This window comes from Physeter macrocephalus, chromosome 21 (assembly GCF_002837175.3).
Source record: "Physeter macrocephalus isolate SW-GA chromosome 21, ASM283717v5, whole genome shotgun sequence".
In the NCBI taxonomy this organism is placed as follows: Eukaryota; Metazoa; Chordata; class Mammalia; order Artiodactyla; family Physeteridae; genus Physeter; species Physeter macrocephalus.
This window is the reverse complement of record NC_041234.1, coordinates 46480685-46500694: the sequence shown is the minus strand read 5'-3', so window position 1 is coordinate 46500694 and position 20010 is coordinate 46480685.

Sequence of the window (20010 nt, the reverse complement as noted above, 5' to 3'; positions counted from 1 at the left end):
GCCCTGACTGTTGTACTGAGCTCCAGACAAGTGCCTACTAGTCACCTCTGCTTAGATGTCTAATAGGATCTTAAAGTTGACATGGCCAAAACAGAGATCCTGAGTTCCCCCCAAACCTTCCTTCCCACAGCACACCCCAGCTCAGTAAATGGTATCACTATTTGTCCAGCTGCTTTAGCCCCAAACCTGGGAGTTACCCTTGAATCTTTTTTTCTCACCTCCTACATCCAATCCATCAGCAAGTCCAGCCACTCTACTCCCGAAATATATCCTAATCCATCCACTCCTCAGCACCACCCCCTCCACCAACCCGTCTCAAACCACCATGCTCACTCACCCCAAGAGATCTCCCCTCACGCCCACAGTCTATTCTCAACGCAGAGACCAGAGTGTCTTTTAAAAATGCATATCAGATCAAGTTACTCTCTTGCTTACCACTGGCCTCTCAATCTGACTTAGAAGAAAACCCCAAGTCCGCCACCCCTAGCCTACAGCGTCCTGTCTGTTCTGGCCCTGCCTGTGTCTCCCACTCAACCCTTACTACTCCCTCCCTTGTCTGTTCACCTCCAACCCCACTGACCTCCTTCTTGCTGAGCCCTCCAACATGACAAAGCTCTTAGAATAGAGTAATCACTCAGAAGATGTGAGGTGGTGGGTAAAAAGAGGGAGAAGCCTGAGAAGGTCTAGCAGAGAGAAAGGAGGACACGGAGGGCAGCTCTGAGGAAACCCAGTAAGGAGGGGCCAGACAACCGTGTCCAAACCAGCAAGGGGGTGTTGTCCAACCCCAAGCAGGGAGGAGATGACCTTTAGTCACCTCCTCGGCTTTTGCAGTGAGAAGGGAATGTAAAGCAAGCCAGACCAGAAGACAGTGAGCGTGGATGCTCAGTTGTGAAAGAGGAGGCAAGCAGGAGGGCGGGAGCTTGAGGAGCATGGAGGAGAGGATTTTTTCAGGGGAAAACTGGAACATATTTGCAGGCTGAGGGCAGGGAGCCAGCAACAGAGAGAAAATTACTGGAGTGTGGTCCCCTGGGGAATGGGCTGGTTAGACTCAGGAGGAGGAGGGGAAGAGGGCAGTTGGGAAGGGGGAAGTGGGGAAAGGGGGCTCAAGCTCGTGGCTAACAGCCTCCTGTGTGTCGCTTTGTTTCCTTGTCCTGCCAGGCTTTAACCACCAAGGGCAATGCCAGCCAGCAGTTCTCCAGCTCTGGCATTTACATTTAAGGGATGACAGAGCGGGGGCAGTGCTGGGCAATGAAGTGGGGTGCCAAAACCACCCCTTTGTTCTGCCCCGGGGCCTATGGGCAGAGTTGGCTCAGGTGACCAAGAGAAGTGGAACCCATACCTGGTGTGGCCTTTCTCCCTGGCTCCCCTGTCAGATTTCCAAGTCCCAGACCAGTACCTTCACCAATCCCCAGGCCTACCACCTTAACTCACACCCCTGCCTGAATGTGCAGCGGGAGCTAAGACTGGTCCTGAGACTAGGGACACTTTCGGGGATGCCACCACCAGCCCCAGCCCAATGGTCTCATGCTATTCTAGGCCCACAGGCTCTGTGCCAGGACTTTTGCATACATGAGCACCCACAGTTAATGCCCCCAAAGATCTTATGAGCAAGGTAGTTCTATTATATGCTTGTTTTACAGTTGAGGGAACCGAGCTTAAAGAGATGCCATCAATTGCCTAAGGTTACCCACGGCCATTAACCAAGGGGAAAAGTCCCCAGGAATTGGGGACAACAGTCACTGAAGCAGGAAAGGCCCTCTGAGCTCACCTTAGGGCAAAAAGTCCCAGGACAAATGGGAAAACGGAGGACCTGGCAGGGAGAGCGATTTGCGAAGGTCACATGGTGAATGGAAGTCAGACTCTGTGTCTCCCAGCTGCCTGGCCTGTTGAGCTACCAGAGTGAACTGGCAGCACCAGGGCCAGCCACCAGCCCAACAGGGCTATGGAGGAGGCAGGATATGTGAAACCATGGAGAAGAACAGCCAAGAATGCATTAGGGGGCTTCCCTGGTGGCGCAGTGGTTGAGAGTCCGATTGCCGATGCAGGGGACACGGGTTCGTGCCCCGGTCCGGGGGGATCCCGCATGCCGCGGAGCGGCTGGGCCCGTGAGCCACGGCCGCTGAGCCTGCGCGTCCGGAGCCTGCGCTCCGCAACGGGAGAGGCCACAGCAGTGAGAGGCCCGCGTACCACAGAAAAAAAAAAAAAAAAGAATGCACTAGGTTCGGTAGTCTTGGAGGCCAGGGACATATCTGCCTGTTTGGTGTCCTGATAAAATGAGAGTCACGGCTCAGTGAATGTATGTGGGATAGATGGATGGAAGAATGGCCAGGTGGATACATGTCTGGAACAAACCCAGAGGAAGGCCCAGCCAGGATACTCCACACTGGTCCTGAATCTTCTCCCGGAGCCAAGACCTCACTCCCCACCCCGCTATCTGGAGGCCGGAACCCAGGGATCCGACTCCTCCTGAGCTGGAGAGGCGTGGGGAGGAAGCTCTGCCAAAAACTGGCCTGGGGTTTTGATTGAAAAACCTGAAGAGTCACCATCAGTGCATCCGTCAGCCTCCTTTTCCACCATCATTCAAGGAACTTCTTCTGAAGCCCTCCTTGATCCTGCTGATGAAGCAGAAGCCCTTGCCCCTATACAAACACACACAGCCCACTGCCCTCCTGATTTGGGCACTAATAAAGCAACCCCCTTCTCAGTTCCCAGGGCACACAGGGAACAGCTTTGTGGCTGGGGCTGACACATCTGGTCTTCCTGTCTATCAGACCCCCAGGCCTGCTCAATTCTCTAGGGCCCGCTCTCTTTTCCACCCCTCCCATCACCCCCTCATTCACCTTACCTGTCTCACCTGCCCTCCAGCATGTGCTCCAGGAGAGCACATTTCTGCTCAGAAGCAGAAAGCAGTAGGAACAAGTCCTCACACATGGTGGGCACCAGCCCACATCCTTGCGCACACACACTCCCCTGGTTATGCACAATCACGCCTATGTCACTATACACACATACTGGCATGTGTAGATAACCATGCACACACACAGGCTTGTACCAAAGATAGACACACATTCAAGTAGACCTAGGTACACACCTCTTCTGCCAGGGCCAGTCTGTGAAGTTTCTTTCCTGGGTGGACCCATCTTTGTTGAGGTGGAAGAGATAAGAAAACGTAGAGGCTGGGCAGGTATAATTTTGTATACCTGCGGGTATAATTGTGTCTCTTGTGCTTGGAAAAGGTTCTAGGGTCCAAAGAAAATGAGCCAGTGTTTGGACCTAACTCCCCCCAGCCCCCCATACCCCAACCTCTGTGTTGGACTTATTCCCGAAACTCAGCTCCCTGCCCAGTGCCCAGCCTGCTGTTCTGGCCTGGCCCTGCCCCGCCCAGTCCTCTGGGGTCCAAACATGTGGCCAGGGCTCAAGAGACTGGCCTTCTCGTGCCCAGCCTGGGAGGCTGCTCAGCTGTGGAGGAAGACCCCTCCAGGCCAGAGGTCATCTTGCGCTCCCCTTCCTGAGAGAATGCAGCCCAGAGGCCTTCCCCAAAGAGAAGGCAGGAGGTTCCCTCAAGGAGGAAGCCATACTTCCCAGTATCAACAGGCCCAGCGTGGATCCTGCTAAGAGGAAGTGGAAAAGAGGCCATTGCAGCCAGCAGAGCTGCAGGTAAAGGGTAGGCTGCACTTCCTGGCCCCTGCTCTACTGAACCCCAACCAGGGATTCCCTAAGCCCCTCACTGCCCTCCCTGCCCCCCACACCATGTCTCTCCCATCCTGACTCTCCTCTCTTCACCATCCTTCTCCTGATCTTCTCATGAAAAATGGATGGAGCTTTTATTAAACTGTTTTCTCTTCAAAGGAGCTTTCAATTTTTAATGCTTTGCTGTGGTCGGGGAGACAGACTGGCCCAGACAGACCACGGGGAGGGGGCAGAAGAGGTCTGACCTGGAGTCGGAGCGGGAGGAGGGAGAAAGGGGGCTCTAGGCCTGCCTGAGGGTCAGGGAAGCAGGAAGCAGAAGAGATTAGTTTCTGGGGCGGAAATACTTTCCTGGGTGGGACACAACTCTGCCCTTTTCCCTCTCCTCCCCACCTTGGGCTGGGAGATCTTCAAGGGAAGTGGACCAGCTCATGTTGAACACCTACTGTATGCCAGGGCAATGAAGTGGGGTGCTATAACCACCCCTTTGTTCTGCCCTGGGGCCTAGGGGCACATTTGATGTACAGATGCCCCATTGACTCATGACACCAGCTCAGTTACGGGAGACAGTAAAACAGAGTGACAAAGAGCAAAGACTCCAGAGTCAGCCTGCCTGGCTTCAAATTTTGACATTGTTTGCTTGCTGTGTGATGCTTGGCCAATCACTTAATCTCTCTGAGCCTCAGTTTTCCCACATGTCAAATGGGGGAAGGAGTACCTGCCTTGCAGGGTTGCTACGGAGATGCAAGGAGATCACATATGTCAAGTGCACATACATATCTAACACCCACTAAGCCCTAGATACGTACTTATGGTAATGGTGTGATCATCAATGTCCGCATCTCACAGATGATGAGGCTGAGTCTCTAGGAGCTTAAGGGTTGACATTCAAAGTTTCATGGCCACTAAACGGTTGAGCCACACATCATACTGCCGCTCAAAGGGTAGAATTCTGCCTTCTTGAGCACTCCCCACAGCTGGCACATAGTTGGCAGTCAGAAAACCTGTGCTGAATAATTACTCCCACCATCTTCGATTTTGCTGTCTTATCCCAACCTAGCCTCAATTTACTATGTGTCCCCTTAGACTAATCCCTTTACTCTTCCGGTGATGGAGACCCAAGACCCCTGCCTCCTTCCCTGGCTCTCTTGGCAGATATAGCCAGTGTGGAAAGGGGAGGGATGGGAGAAGCCCAGTTACTAGCTGGGAGAGTAAGCCCCCAGTAGGACCAGACAGCCCAGGACAGGGACCCACAATCCCAACCACAAAGTGCCTATCACAGTGTCAGATATGTAAGTTTGGTTCTTCATTTAGAGTATGTACTTTCATACTTTTTATTGTGGGATTTCAAAAGTAATGCATGGTCATCGTAGGAATTTTGGAAACTTTGGAAAATGTTGGCAAACCTCTGAAAGAAGAAGAAATCTACTTTGAATCCATAACAGCTACAGGGTTGATTTGACCTCAGTTGGTCCACACGCAACTGTGAGAATTCAGAATTCTCTGAATTCTGATTCAGTATGGATATTGTGGTGAATGTGTGTGGACAAAGGCGACATGAGGCCCAGCTGAATTCAATTCAACCATGGACCCAGCGGCGCTCTGGGCAACTCCAGGGAGAAGGAGATGAGGACCTTTTTTCCAACACATCTGGTCTGGCTCCAAGCGAAATGAAAAAAGGCCTGGTTCTAAATGATAAACTAGAGAAAAATTCATACTCCTAGTCACTGGTTTTCCACGTATTGATCATTTTGACTTACTGGGAGATGTTTTAACAAATTTTTTGACAACGTAAAGCATTTTTAGTGTATTGTCCATGCTGAGGGGAGGAGTTTGGTTTTTAGTCGTGTGGTGTTATCTCTGGCTCATTTAAACTCCTATTCTTCCTGGCCAGTTGCATTGGGGACGTTATCTCATTTTGTTGCAAGGATCAGTGTGTGCAGGGCCACTGGAGCAACTACTCTGAGCCTGGAATCTATACTGCTGCCGCCCAGGAGAGGGGCCCAAACCAGTTTTTGAGGGAGGGCCCGTGTTGGAAGCACCAAGTGGCTCGGACAACATAGACCAACACTGAGGTTGGCAGTATGTGGGCTGCAATGAACCATATGCCCTGATTCCTTCCAAGGGCTTCAGATGCCTCCTTCACCTCACACCCCACCTGGTGTTCCATGTGTGTGGACATTAGGTCCACTGGCATTTTCCTTGCCAATATTTTCAAGCACGATTACACAAACAAAGCTCAGCCTAAGCCTGTGCCTGTCCCAGAAACCACATAGCACTTCAATTCTGACAGCGAGCAGCATTCCCAATGGGAGCAAACGATTACCACAGAACAGTCGAGAAGATAGTAAGCAAAAGCTGCTTACACTGAAAAGGGGTGGACATTGAAATTGGTGAGAATATGGGCTGCAGAGAAAGTTGTCATTACTGGCAAAAACGCTTATTTGAAAAACTTAAAGGCAGATTATATTGCATTTAAAGGTTATATATTCATCCTCAGTTGCACAAACTTAGGGAAGCCGGAAGCAGCAGATGGAAATATTTCAGTTTCAACTTGTTTGCTTTTGGGGGCAATTTACTTAGAATCAGAGGTAAGATTTCAAAGTTCAGGGAAATACTTCTGAACAAACAGAGCAGGAAGACGAGTTGAAAATGAATTCCCAAATTATTCTCCCCCCAAGATGAAAATGGAAAATTCCAGAAAACAGGCAAACATGCTCAAAGACTACAAAAAACTTCCCCATAGTGCCTGGAAATTACTATTACATGGAAAACCAGTGACTGGAAATATTTCTTTTCAACCAATTTATAATTTCAACTAATTTGCCGTTGTTACCGCAAAGTTGTTTGACAAGTTTGTCTCTGACATGCTAGCAAATCCTCGAAGGTCTCCTGGTCTCAGGCCTGCAATGAGGAAGCAGACAGTACACTTCCGAGCTTCATACCCTGTGAGCCAACCACTCCCCCTCTCTGAGCCACAGCTTCCTTTTCTGTGAAATGGGGAGAAATGACCCATCCAGGCTCATTTGCAGGGCTATTACAAGGACCACACGAGACAGGGGAGTGTTAAGAAAGTGTGCTCAGGAATCAGTCTGCCTGGCTCTGCCACCTAGAAGCAATTTACTTAAACTTCCTGGGCCTGATTTTCCCCATCTACAGAATGGGGCCCCACCTTCCTCAATGACATCCTGACATCTTACATGTAAAGTGCCTGGCATATAGTAAATGTTCAATAAATGTCTGTTATCACCATGGATGGAAAAAAGTCTGCTTTGGAGACTTGTGAGGCATTGTCACTTTTGTATCTGTCTCCCCACACAATGCAGGAGTTGGGGGAAGGCAGGGACTTCTGCTGCCCCAGATCCACCTCTAGGTATCTCCTAGGAAACAGCCGTTGGGTCCCTGGAGCGTCTTCTCCTTCCGTGGACACCTCTCGCCTTCCTTGCCAGGTGAACTCACCTGGGAAAGAAGAAACTTGTTCTACAGGTGCTGCAGACTGGAGGGAGAGGGGGTGGGGCGAGATGGGCAGGAAGCCAAGAACGGCCATCTCTCTATTCCCTCTTTCCTCTGAGAGGCTGCTGTAGGCAGGGGGAGCCCTAGACCAACACAGGGGGTAGGGGTGGGAGGATCTAAGGTAGGCATTGGGCACGGGGATAAGACCGCCAGGCTTGGCATCTGTCAGGGACTGGCTGCCGTATGAACTAACCTCCCTGGATGTCAGTTTACGCAGCTGGGAGGTGGGCGGGATCTCCATCGTTGAGAGGATCAGAGGAGGTTATGGGTGAGAAAGTCCTCTGCAGACTGTAAATTGCTGTGCCCTGAGCACATGCATACATGTACACGGAAGCAGGCATCCCAGCATGCTTTGGGCCCCTCCCGTCTGTCCTAATGCTCACACTTGAATGTGCATCAGAATCACCTGGAGGGCTTGTTAAAACACAGATTGCTGGGCCCCACCCTGAGTGATTCAGTAGAACTGGGGTGGGGCCCAGGAATTTGCATTTCTGACAAGTTCCCAGGTGATGCTGAGGCTGCTGGTCCTGAGACCACAGCTGGAGATCCATGTGCAGAAGGTGTCACGTGCAAATGCTATCTGTGCATGTCCTCGCTGCGTGTGTTGCTCTATGTCACGGTTCCTGTGATCCACAGGCACCCCCCCACTCCAGCTCCCACAGGGGCCTGCCAGGGAGAAATCACTTAGCTAGCTTGCCCTGTTCCCCAGGCAGCCCCTGCGCAGAGCACGAATGAGCAATCAAGAGTTAGCCAGGAGCCCCTCCCAACACACATTCAAACATATTCACACATACAACAACAATGTACAGACACTCATCTCACACCTGTATAACCTAATGGCTAAAGAACAAAGACTGAACAAAACTGCCAAAATCAGCCAGCTCCCCTGCTTCCTAATGTGTGACCTTGGACAAATCATGTAACCTGGCTGTGCTTCAGCCTCATCAGTAGAAAGAGGGGTAATAAGAATGCTTCATAGGGTTGCTGAGAGACTCAATGAGATAACAAATGGAAATCTCTTGGAAGAATGTTAAATGTTAGCTATTTTTAGCAGTGGGCTCCAAGCCCCCAAAGGAAGCCTCAGTAGCAAAACAAAAAATCCAGGGCAGTCCATAACCATGAACAAACTCACTCGGGTCAAAGCAGCCTCCTGGCTCCACCACAACCCACTTGGAAGCCAGGAGACCTAGACCCCAGGTGTTTCTAAGTCACTCCCTTTGTGCCCGTGAGTCAATCCCTTTGCCTCTCTGGCCTCAGCATCCCCATCTGTCCCATAGGGGCTAAGCTGGATCATTTGTCAGGGCTTTCTTCCAGCTCTGCCACATGGTGGGTTCATGCCCAGTGGTGCATGGCAGAGGCAACAGCCGCAATGCCACAGGCCCAGCCCGTGGCCCAGTTTCAGCCTTTCTGGAGCTGAGAGAAGCTGCTCGCACTCCCCGGAGCAGGAGACTGTCAGCAACTCTCCCACAGCCATTTCTTCCACTGGCTTCTCAGGCGCAAAGAGCCTTAGGGCTGCCAGAGGCCTGGGAAGGGAGGCCAGAGAGAAGATTCCTGATAACCCCTTTAACTCTGGGCCCTGCCTGTCAGACTACAAACACTGTTGTGCCCATCATCTCACCATGGCCGCAGGAGGCAAGGAGCACAGGAGAAAATGGAGGCTCTGAGAGGTGGTTTCCTGCCCAAGGTACCAGGATTTGAACCCAGGACTGCTAAAGCCCAAGTCCACTGGCCTGGGCTATGAAAGCCTGTGGGAATCAGACACGGGAAGAATCCCCATATAACCTCTGCTTTCTGTCTTCACGTTTTTAGTGAAATGTCAACATTCTCAATAAGATCTCAAGCCAGCCCCACCCTGACAATCCTGACCCTCCTAATTGTGCTCTATTTTCTCTTCTTCTGTAGCTCAAATCACCTTCTAACATAATATATAAATTACTTATTTATTATGTCTAGTGTTTATTGTGTGTCTCCAAGGGCAGGGAGCTTGGTCTATGTTGTTTATTGAGATAGCTCCAGTGCTTACAACAGTGCTTGGAACTTAATAGGTGCTCAATAAATATTGGCTGAGAGAGCAGCACATTCTGAGTAGGGGCTCAGAATGGGGCAGTGGAAACTGAGTCTTAGCTGGTCTCCTGGCCCTGGCCCCCCACACTGCTCTGAAGATGTGGATGACTTTCCAAAACACCAAGCTGATCAGGTCCCTCCCCTGCTTCCAACCTTTCCAGGACTCCTCATCAGTCCTGAGGTGAACTCCAAACACCTCGACCCTTCATGATTTGGCCTTCTGACCCCTCCAGCTTCATCTCTTAGGCCACCTGACATACCTCTGCCTTCCAACCAGTATAGATTATTTGTAGCTTCTCCAAAGTGCCCTGGTCTCACCTGCCTTTGTGCCTTTGCCCATGTGATTCTGTCTGCCCTCTGGCACCTCTACAACCTAGCAAACTCTTAATCATCCTCTACCCCTAGCTCAACTCCTCATCTTGGAAGCATTTCTCAATGAGGTGATGACTTAAATCATTTCCTGACTCTCACTGACCTCCTGCTTCCCACCCCTGGCTGCCTCTGTACTTCCCAAACACCCTAGAGAGGCCTGGGCTCCAGGATCTGTACCCGTGATTTCTAGTCTTCATGTATGTCTCGCTCAGTGAGTCAGGAGCCCCTTGAGGGTGGGGACCCATTGTGCCTTAGTTATCTCTGTGTCCCCAGTGCCCAGCCACAGAGTAGCTGCACGAAGGATGCACGCATGAATGAAGAGGGGTCTGCAAAGGCATTAATGAACAGCCATGAGTATCTCAATTTTCAAAAGCCCTAAGGGAAAATGAACATTTCCTTATGGTAGGATTGCTCAGGCTAAGACATCAAGTTCTTTTTGCCTTGGGCTAGAATTATATCACCTCCATGAGGCAACCCTCGTTATCTTACGGAAAAACCAATCATATCTTTCATCTCACTCTCCGTCTGCCACCTATGCCTATCTTACCTGCCTATATCTATTTATCTAATCTGTCTTATATATATATATATATATATATATATATATATCCCCTAGATACCTGCCTATCTATCAGAGAGAGGTGCACAGTGGAGTGAGAGTATAGGTCCGGACTCGGATGGTAGAGGTTCCTTCCCAGGTCTACCAAGCTGTATGACCTAGAGTGAGTAACTTAGCCCTTCTGAACCTCAGTTCTTTCATCTGTAAAAGAGAAATGATAATAATGGTCCCTTTCTTATAGGGTGATTGTGAGATTAAGTAAGCTAATTCTTGGTAAGCACTGGTAACAGAAAACATTCACTAAATTATGATGCCTCTTACAGCAGTAATTTATATCACAAGTTATTCATCAAAGAATTTGGGACAGCTGAACAAATGCCATAAAATAGAAAATGATAAAATGTGTACTTGAGAGAAATCAAGATAAAGAAAAATGAGGCAGGAAAATAATAAAGCCAGAAGTAAGATTAACACACACACAAAATGCCTTCTCTAAAGTTCTATAGTTACTAGAGTCTGCATTTGGCTCTCAGCTCCCCTGGTAGCCACATAAAAGAGGGAAAAATCATCAACTATAAGCTTAACAGCATCTGTAACATAAAAATGAACCAGGTGTTCCAGGGAAGCATGGCTTTTCCTGGTCAGAAAAGAAATCACATCTTTCCCTTGGCCCTTCACAAAGAAGACCGTGGGAGAAGCGACCACCCTGTGTCCTCAACAACATCCCTGAAGCCAACGAGGACCAGGTTGACTTTCTCACAATGCTCCCTCCAGCTACCTGTTATGAGGACCCGGGGCAATTCTCCAAGAATAAAAATAAACAATAACAGACACGATTTACCATGTGCCAGGCATAGAATCCCCTCCAAATCAACTCAGGAGGTGAGCATTGTTATTATCCCCACTTTACAGATGAGGAAACAGCATCAGGTGAAATCACTTGCCCAAGGACACACACAGGCAGGAAGTGGTAGGGCTAGATGCAAACCCAGGTCTGTCTGTTACCAGAACCAAATTCATAATCACTATACTCTCCTCCCTCCGGAAAGACCCCAGTGTTACTCTCCCAATACCCAGCCCTCTGATGAGCTTCCTTAAGCTAAGGATAATAAAAGACTCCAGGAGATAGGTGGACAGTCTGCTCTGTAGACAGCCCACCATAAATATTAGTTCTCCGGAATGAGCTCTTGATAAGGCTGGGGCATCAGGGGCTTCAAGGCTGAGTTATCTGGAGGGATCCCAGAGTGCCACAGTGGTGAGTCGGTGATGCTGGGCAGAGCCCCATGCTTGTTCAGAGAGCCCAGCAGATGGGAGGGCTTAGACGGATCAAGAGGGCCTAAGAGCGATTCTCATAGAAAGGCCCAGAAGGTTCCTATGGGTGAGGGCAGCGTTCCCCTGAAAAGAGTTCTGAATCCCCTCCAATGTGCAAAGTTCTCCGCCATGGAGCCAGGCCTGCAGCCGTCTCTGTCTGGAACGTTTTCAAAGCAGGCGTTACCAATTGCCTCTGTGGCCATTTAAAAACTCACAATAAAACACCCTGAGAACATCTAATTTAGGCAATATAGCTTCCTGGTGAACCCTCCAAGATGAATTAGTTGCAAATTGCACCCCCAGGTAACTGAATGATTTGACCTGTTGTATTACATCGTTGGAGAGAAACCAATTGGATTCCAGGGGCTGTCTGCCAATGCTGATGATCTGGGTTTTCGGGTAGTTGATCTTTAGGCCTGCTTTCTGACAATAATTGGACAGTAGGATCAATTGTCTGTTGCAGTCAGTCCTAGGCCATGACAATAAAACCATACCAACAGCAGAGAGAAAAAGACTGATCTTTCTGTTCTCATTTGCAGGGTGCCGAGCCCCGGCATCTGGTTTGTCCAGAAGTCTCATCGAGTCATTCAAACTCAGGTTCAGAAAAAGCGGGGTCAGGAGAGAAGGTAAAATCCATACACCTCTCAAATGTGGTATCTGATTTCCCAGGAGACCAGCCTTCCCTGCTTGTTCTGTTGTATATTTTTTAAATGCAGAGTGTTTGGTAGACAAGGTCTTTCAAAGCCTTCAGATTGAGCACAGGGGGAAGAGAGGAATGGGGAGGAATAATTCAAAAGGACAGTCCTAGATGGTGAAATGGTTAAGGACCAGTGGCTCAGGGCACCTCTAAGGCCCCATTTAGCCTCACGAGGGTGGTCAGACCTGAAATGTCCCTCTAAACCTTCCCCCCCCCCAACTCCGCCCCGCACATACACACACAAACCCCGCCCCTCCAGGTGCTTACTTTGAACCCGTTGGCTTTGGAGATGAGTTAAACACCTGGAGAGGTGGGATTTGTGTGTATGGACATGCAGGGATTTTTTTTGTTTTGGTTTTTTTTTTTTTTTTTTTGGTTGTTGTGGGGAGAGGTCATTCCAAGTTGGGGAAACTGCCTAAGCCAGGGCTTGGAAGCAGGTGAATTCTCATGGTGTTCCATTCTCAAGGTGATTTGTAGTGTGAGGAGGAGGAGGCGTGGGAGAGCCTCGAGTGGCAGCTTAAGGAATTTAGACTTTATCCTGTAGGTACTGGGGAGTCAAAGACTGTTTCTAGGGAGGCAAAATGGCCAAGTGGGTGAGGTCAAACTCTGGAATCAGACTATATGGGTTCAAATGCTTGCTCAGCAGGGTACTGGCAAACGTGAGCTTTGGCAAGTTGCATAACATCGGTGTGCCTCAGCATATCCATCTGTGAAATGGGAATGATAGTAGCAATACTTACCATGGAAAACTGCACTGGAGATTAAATAAACTCTCACACGTGAAATGCTTAGAACAGTGCCTGGCACACAGCAACCCCTCACTTGGTGTTAGCTTTTTTCATTATTAGCAGATTGGATGATGACAGAGGGCTTCCTCTGCTCCAGGCATGGTCCTAGGTGCTTTATGTGCATGCTCTCAGCTCTTCCTCACAACCCCACGAGACAGGTCTGATTTTTATCCCCATCTTACAGAGGAGGAAGCTGAGGCATAGAGAAGCTCTGTAAGTGGATCTGGAACTGAAGGTCAGGCAGGCTTCAGTGTAGAGGATGAAGGCAATGTGGGACTAGGGAGGAGGCAGAGGCAGGGGACTGAGTGAGAGGCTGGGGGGCTAGGGCACTAAGAACAGCGACAGGGAGATAGCAGAGACGGAGGGATGACATGGGCCCCTGCTGTACAGGGAGGGCTCAAGATCTCACAAGTCCTGTCTAGGCTTCCATTAGTCTTGAGGTAGTTGTGTCCCAGAAGCCTCATGACTCCCTATAAAATACAGTGGGTCTCAGACCCCGCCATGGGGCGGGATGTGAAGACGGAGTAGCCCCACATGTTAGCCCTCTGGCCAGGACTGTCCAGCCAGGAGATAGAGGGGATGGGAAGAGCTGTTGGAGCCAGGGGCCACTGACTGAATCAAAGCCTTAGTCTCCTTATCCAGGGCCCTTGGTTTACCCAGTGATGAATTGGAAAGTTGGCTCCAGGGTGTTTCTGAACAGCATCAAGCGAAGGTGCATGCCAGAGGATCTAGGAGAGAGGGGAGAAGGGGAGGAAAGGGCCAGGTGGAAGAGTGAGGGGAGGAGGACACACTTCACCGGCCTGCCCCTCCTCAGCAAAGCCAAACTGCTCTCAGGCACTGATCAAGCCTGTGCCCCGCCGCTGGGCGGAGGGACAGAGAACGGGGGAGGATTGTGTCCCTGACACCCAAGGGCCTGCCCCTCCTCCTGGCTACTGAGAATCACAGTGGCAAAGGAGGAAGCAGCTGCCAGAGGTCCACACACCTTTCCCTAGGGTAGGGCTGGCTGAAGGCAAATCCTTTCTGGCCCCCAGCATTGACCCCAACCCCTATCCCTGCTGTCCCCACCCCAGCTCCTGGCAGAGAGCTCTTTCTGCCCAGGCTCCCGGGTGAAGACTGAACAAACACAAGCAGCTGTGCCATGTGTGGGTGTCTGCGGGTCAGGTCAGAGGGGCGTGGCATCCAGCAGTCCCTTGCATGTAGCTGTGGTGGGAAACCGCTCTTACCCGGAGCTGTCCGCAAGATGGCAAATAGAAGGGGTTTTCATCTGAGGGCTAGAAGACCTGCGGCCAAGTCCCATATTCACTGCCACTTTCCCATATGGACGTGGGCAAGCGTTTTCTCCTCTCTGGACTGTGAGATTCAACTAAAAGGTCTCAGCTCATTTCTGCCTAAAAATCCATCACACTGTGCCCTATCAGTGGGTCACATCTCCATCCAAGCATCCTGGGACTGACACTGTCCTCAGCAGATCAAGGTGAGGGGTGGAGAGAAGAGGACCCTTGGAAGCAGAAAGCCGAGTTTGAAACCCCAGAGCTGTCACTTAAAGCCTGTGACGCTGGACAAGTCCTGTGGCTTCTCAGACATACCACGCCCATCAAAAAACAGGGATAATACCACCTCCTCATAGGATGATGGTAATGAGGATTTGATGAGGTGATACATTCAGAGAACCCACAGTGCCTCAGAAATCGCCCTCCCTGCTCAGCCTGCCGCATCTCAGCGTAAAATGTTCCTGGGCCAAAGAGCCAGCCTAGCAAAGCAGGGGCTGGTAATGGCCAGGAGGCTACCCAAGACTAGGGAGGTGGACAGAGGGCAAAGCAGGGAGCTTGGATGGGGATGGAGAGGGGCAGACAGGGTCTGGGGAAGGGGAGATGGAAGAAAAGGGGAGCCTCTGAGTGGGAAGGAAGGGAAAGGGGGGCAGGAGAAAGGAAGTTTATTATTCTTCCTGCAGACCAATCATGGGGCTCCTGGAGTGTCGAATTCCAGCTCCTGCAGCCAGATGTGACCTGTTCCTGTTATCGTGGAATATTAATCAGAGGGGCCCTTGGGTAATTGGGGAGTTTTGATTAGAGAAATAGCCCTTACAATAATAAGCAGGCAGGAGCCTGGGGAAACCCACCCCCACTCCTGGTCGCCCACCTCTTAGGCTCCATACTTCTGAGGGCTCAGGGACCCAGACTGAAGAGTTGGGGAGTGCAGGAAGGGGGATGGTACCAAAACTGGCTGTGGGGACCAGGCTTGGACCTGGCGGGTGGGGATAGTGGGGTGCAGGGATAGGTGGCTATGAAGGGGACTAGAGACTGAGGGATCTGGGGCCTGGCGCTGGCCTGGCTTCACTCACCTCCCCATCAATCATCACATTAGCTGTTCCTGGGGTTTCTCCCTCGCCAGGACCCCTCCCAGTCAGCCCGCAGCAGCCAGCACCACTGCCTCAGCCTCTGGCCCTGCTGGGACCCCAGCTCTGTTGCAGGCTGCACATGGCCCCTGGGCTCTGTATATTTAGACAGTTAATGAATCTTCCTGTTTGGCTGGGCCAGGCTAGAGCTTGAGATGGAGGAAATGAGGGCAAGAATGGGGAGGAGGGGCAGCACAACTGCCCCAGCCCTGGAGATCCTCTGACCACAGGGACCCCAGACCCAAAGTACAGAAACAGCCCAGGCAGTTCAGCTCAAGGAATCCGGGTGGTTGCCCCAATCCTCAACTGTACCCCCAAGTCCCCAAGGGACCACAATTTGAAGACAGAAGACCTGAGTTCTAGGTCCAGATCTTGCCTTGCCCTCTCCTGGGCCTCGGCTGCCTCTTCCCCATGTTGAGGACTTTGGACTAAATTTCTTTTCACCAAACTCACTCAGCACCTACTATGTGCCAAGCTCTGTACCGGGCCCTGGAGGTTCAGAAAGAAAAAAAAAAAAAGAGAATATAGTCCTTACCCTTCAAGACATCATGGTAATGACAGAGGCAGTCATGTAACTATCGCACATGGAGATAGTAATTGTAAAATAGTGTTGACTGAGCGGTCATGACGTGCTGGGTCCTGTGCTAAGCGTTTCCATGTCTTATCTCGTGGCATCTTCTCAATGACCCAACGCCATTGGTAGTAGTATCAGCAGTCCCATTTTACAGATGAGGAAACTGAGTTACTGAGAGGTGAAGAACCCAGTAAAAGGGTACCATTTTAGACTCTTGAGATAGATATATATATATATATATACACACACACACATAAATAGAATTTTATATATATTATATATAATAAATCATATATTATATATATATCATATATAATATATGTGACATATAATTTTTATATATACATATATATTGTTACCTAAGTGGCCTTCCAGAGAGGCTGTACCAGCTTAAACATCACCAGCCTAATGAGTGTAGAAAGAAGCCATTTAGTGTAGCATCTTTCTTTCCAACAGTACCTGGAAGCTCCAGTGTCTCTGCTTCGGATCTGGGCCTCTGGCTGCTGGAGCCTGGCTGGGGTTGAGCATGGATTCTGGGTGGGAGAGACACTCACTTATTCATGCGTTTATCAGCTCTTTACTGAGTGCCAGGTTCACTGCCCCAAAGGAACACACATTCTGATGGGAAGTGGTAGCTCTTTGCGTCAAGGTATACTTGCTGCTTTTTACAAAGCAGTTTTGCTTACGTCATTCTGTTCCCCATAAATGAAGAAGAAGCCCAGGCCTCAAGAGAAGAGATGACTTATTCAAGTATGAGTGGCAGAGTCAAGCCTCAAACGCAGGGCTTCCGACTCTGACTCCAAGCTCCTGTGGGGGCACAGCAGACTGGGTGTTCCTCCCCTTTGGCTTACAGGAGTCAAGGCCAGCCCAGCCAAGCCCTGGGAGCTTGAGCTTGAGATGCAGGGAATGAGGGAAAGAATGGAGAGGAGGGGCAGCACAGCTGCCCTGGCTCTGAAGATCACCTGACCACAGGGACCCCAGACAAAAAGCATGGAAAGAGCCCAGGCAGTTCAGCTCCAGGAATCAAGGAGGCTCCTCCACCCCACTGACTGCTGGACTTTCACTGGGGCCATAGCGACCCAGGCTGAGGCTGAGGCTGAGGCCAGAGAATCTCTGATCACTGAGCCTCTGATTAAAGTGGCCACTCAGAGACCAGCCTGGAGTGGTCTTGGCTGCTTTTGGCTGGGTGACAGGAAGAAAGGCTGCCTCCCAACTCAGAAGCTAGCCAATGCCAGGTACCGAGCAATCCCCAGGGCCCTGTTCTCAGGGCTTCCTGTGTGTGCGTTCACTTCATTCTCACTGCAGTCTCATGAGATGGCTGCTACTCTCAGCCCCATCTTATGGAAGAAGAAACCAGGAACACAGAGGGGTTTAAATGACGTGCTCAAGAATTCATAGCTAGAAAGTGGTAAAGCTGGGATGTAAACCCTGGCACCCTGATACCAGAGTCTGGGCTCTGAACTACCGTATTAGACAGCCCCTGAAGCCATGTGGCTGACATCAGGGGTGCAGGCCACAGGACCCCACCTCACTCTCTCCCCATGCTGGCACCACCACCTCACGCCCCTCAAGTGGCAAAGTACCTAAGCGTTTGGACTCTGGATTCAGGCTTCTTGATTTCAAACCCTGGCTCTGCAACTTCCTAGCCGTGTGCCCATGGGCAAGGTACTTCCCCTCTCCGAGCCTCCATTTCCTCATCTGTAAAACAGGGCTAATAGTGGTTCTACCTCAGATAAGGACCTCCCTTACGAGGCTCATGAGACTTGCGGTGTCCGTGGAACAATGTATGTGACTAGGTTTTGAGCACGGTGCCTGGCCCGTAGTAAGTACTCAATAAATGTTTGCTTTTATTGTAGGGTAATATAATAATGCGTTGACTCTGCCGATTGGCTGGACAGTAATGTGAGCAGGTAGAGAGGGCAGAGACAGAGCCCTGGCATGATGTTCCAGCCCAGCCAAGCCCATTCAAGTGGACAGATGTTTCAAAGGTTCATTGATATTGCTCTGTGCTCAGGTCTGTTCTGGGCCCCACTCTAGGTAAGACACAGAGGTGAATGAGGCACAGTTCCTGCTCTCCAGAAACTCCCAACCTATTGGGGAAAACAGACACAGGCACACAGTATAAGCAGAAGCACTGTGAGAGCTGAGAAGAGAGTACCAACTTTGCCTGGATTTGAGGGTCAGAAGTATCCATGAGGGATGCATAGGAGTTTGCAGGCCAGGGGCAAGGGGATGGGCATTTCTGGCTGACGGAAGTGCAAATTGAAAGACTCAGAGGCTTAAGGGTGCCTGTGCTGGTCAGGGACCTGTGAATAGGCTTGTGTGATTGGGGTGTAAGTTGAATGTGGTGTGGAGGGGTTGAGGTGAGAAACTTAAGAGGTGGGCAGGGGCCAGATCACCCAGGGCCCTGACTGCCATGATGAGGAGTTGAGGGATGATTGACAATGTGAAATGGAAACTGAGATGACAAGATCAGGATGGAGTTTGGGAAAAATCACTTTGGCTGCTGTTTTGCAAGAGAGAGGGACAGATGGAGGCAGGGAGAGCAGTTGGGAGGCGATTGCCATAGTCCCGGCAGGAGAACTGGAGTGGTGGCATTGGGGGTGGTCAGAAGTGGGCAGAGTCAAGAGATGCTGCAGAGGCAGAACTGAAGGATAACCCAGAAGTTTCTAGCTCAGGCCCATCTGTGGCAAGACCTCAGCTGAGCTGGGAGCAGACACCTGTGCTCTGTAAACTGGTCTCTTTTCCCCCTTTGGTGTTTATTTTCATTTCCTTGTAAAGTTCAATTCAGAAAATTCCGATCTTGTTTCAGCTGAACTGAAGAGAAGGAAGGTTTTTCCATACCCCAGATGGGATCTGGGTTCCTGGGGCCTCCCAGGGCCTCCCAGGGCCCAGGCTTTGCTGGTGGCAACTCCAGCAGAGTGATGTTACACAAAGCTGGGAAGATCTGTGGGGCTAGAGCCCAGGAGAAGGCTTGGCATGGCTTGGCAGGACTGCTGTGGGGGATGAGAGCAGTTTGGCCAGGATCGGGGGACTGGAGGGGGCTGTGCACAGAGAGAGAAGCGAGCAAATCCTGCCTGTTGCCTCTTTGAAAGGAGAAAGGCTCCCTTCCCTGGGCAGTGCCCCTAAGTCATGGACACCTCTGGCCTTTTCTTTTCTGGCTTCCACGCTCCCAGGCTCCACTGAGGGGTGTCTTGGATGAGTGTCTGTGCTAGAGGGAGGGATCCCAGGGCCCACAATCAACAGCCCTGGATGGGTGTGGGGGTGGGGTGGGAGAAGGGGGATTGGGAGGCTGTGAGGTAATGTGAAGAGGCAATGGGCTGAAAGTCACAAGACCTGGGTGAGGGCCAGTCCCGGTAAACTCTCTGTGTGACTCTGGCCAGTTCCTTCTTCCCTTCTCTGGGCCTCAGTTTTCCCATCCATCCAACTAGGGGGCTGGACTAGAAGGTCTCTAAACGCCCTAACAGCTTGAAAGATTCCATTCTCTTCTCTGAATCTGCCCAGGGGGAGGCGTTGGGGGCTGGGGCACCGGCAGGGGCTGAGAATTCCATAGCAATTTGCATGTGAAAGCATGTTACTGCCATGGCTATTAGTGTGTGCAGGGGGGCTGAAGACAGGGCAAGGACAGCTAACTGTCAGGCTGTCCAGAAAGGCCCGCTGCCTGGGTGGGGGAGGGAGGGAGGCTGGACCACCACCTTGGGTTCCCAGGGAAGGGTGAATCCCGAGACCTTTAGGGACCCAAGCTCAAGATGCCCAATCCTGGGTCTGGCCCCTACGGAGACCTCCAAGCTGTTGTGTCGAGGAGTGACTTCAGAGCTGCGTGAGGTGCCACAGGAGAGGGGCCCCCAGGGAGGGGGACAAACTATTAGCGCATTTGCTTTTCCGGGTCTGCTCTTACCAGGCCTAAACCTCCCAGGACCATATTTGCCTCAGGTTTATATCGTGACCTTTTGGTAATTGCTTTGTATAAACTTACATAGTTTGTCAATATAAATACTGTGTGTGTGTGTATATATATATATATATATATATATATATATATACACATAT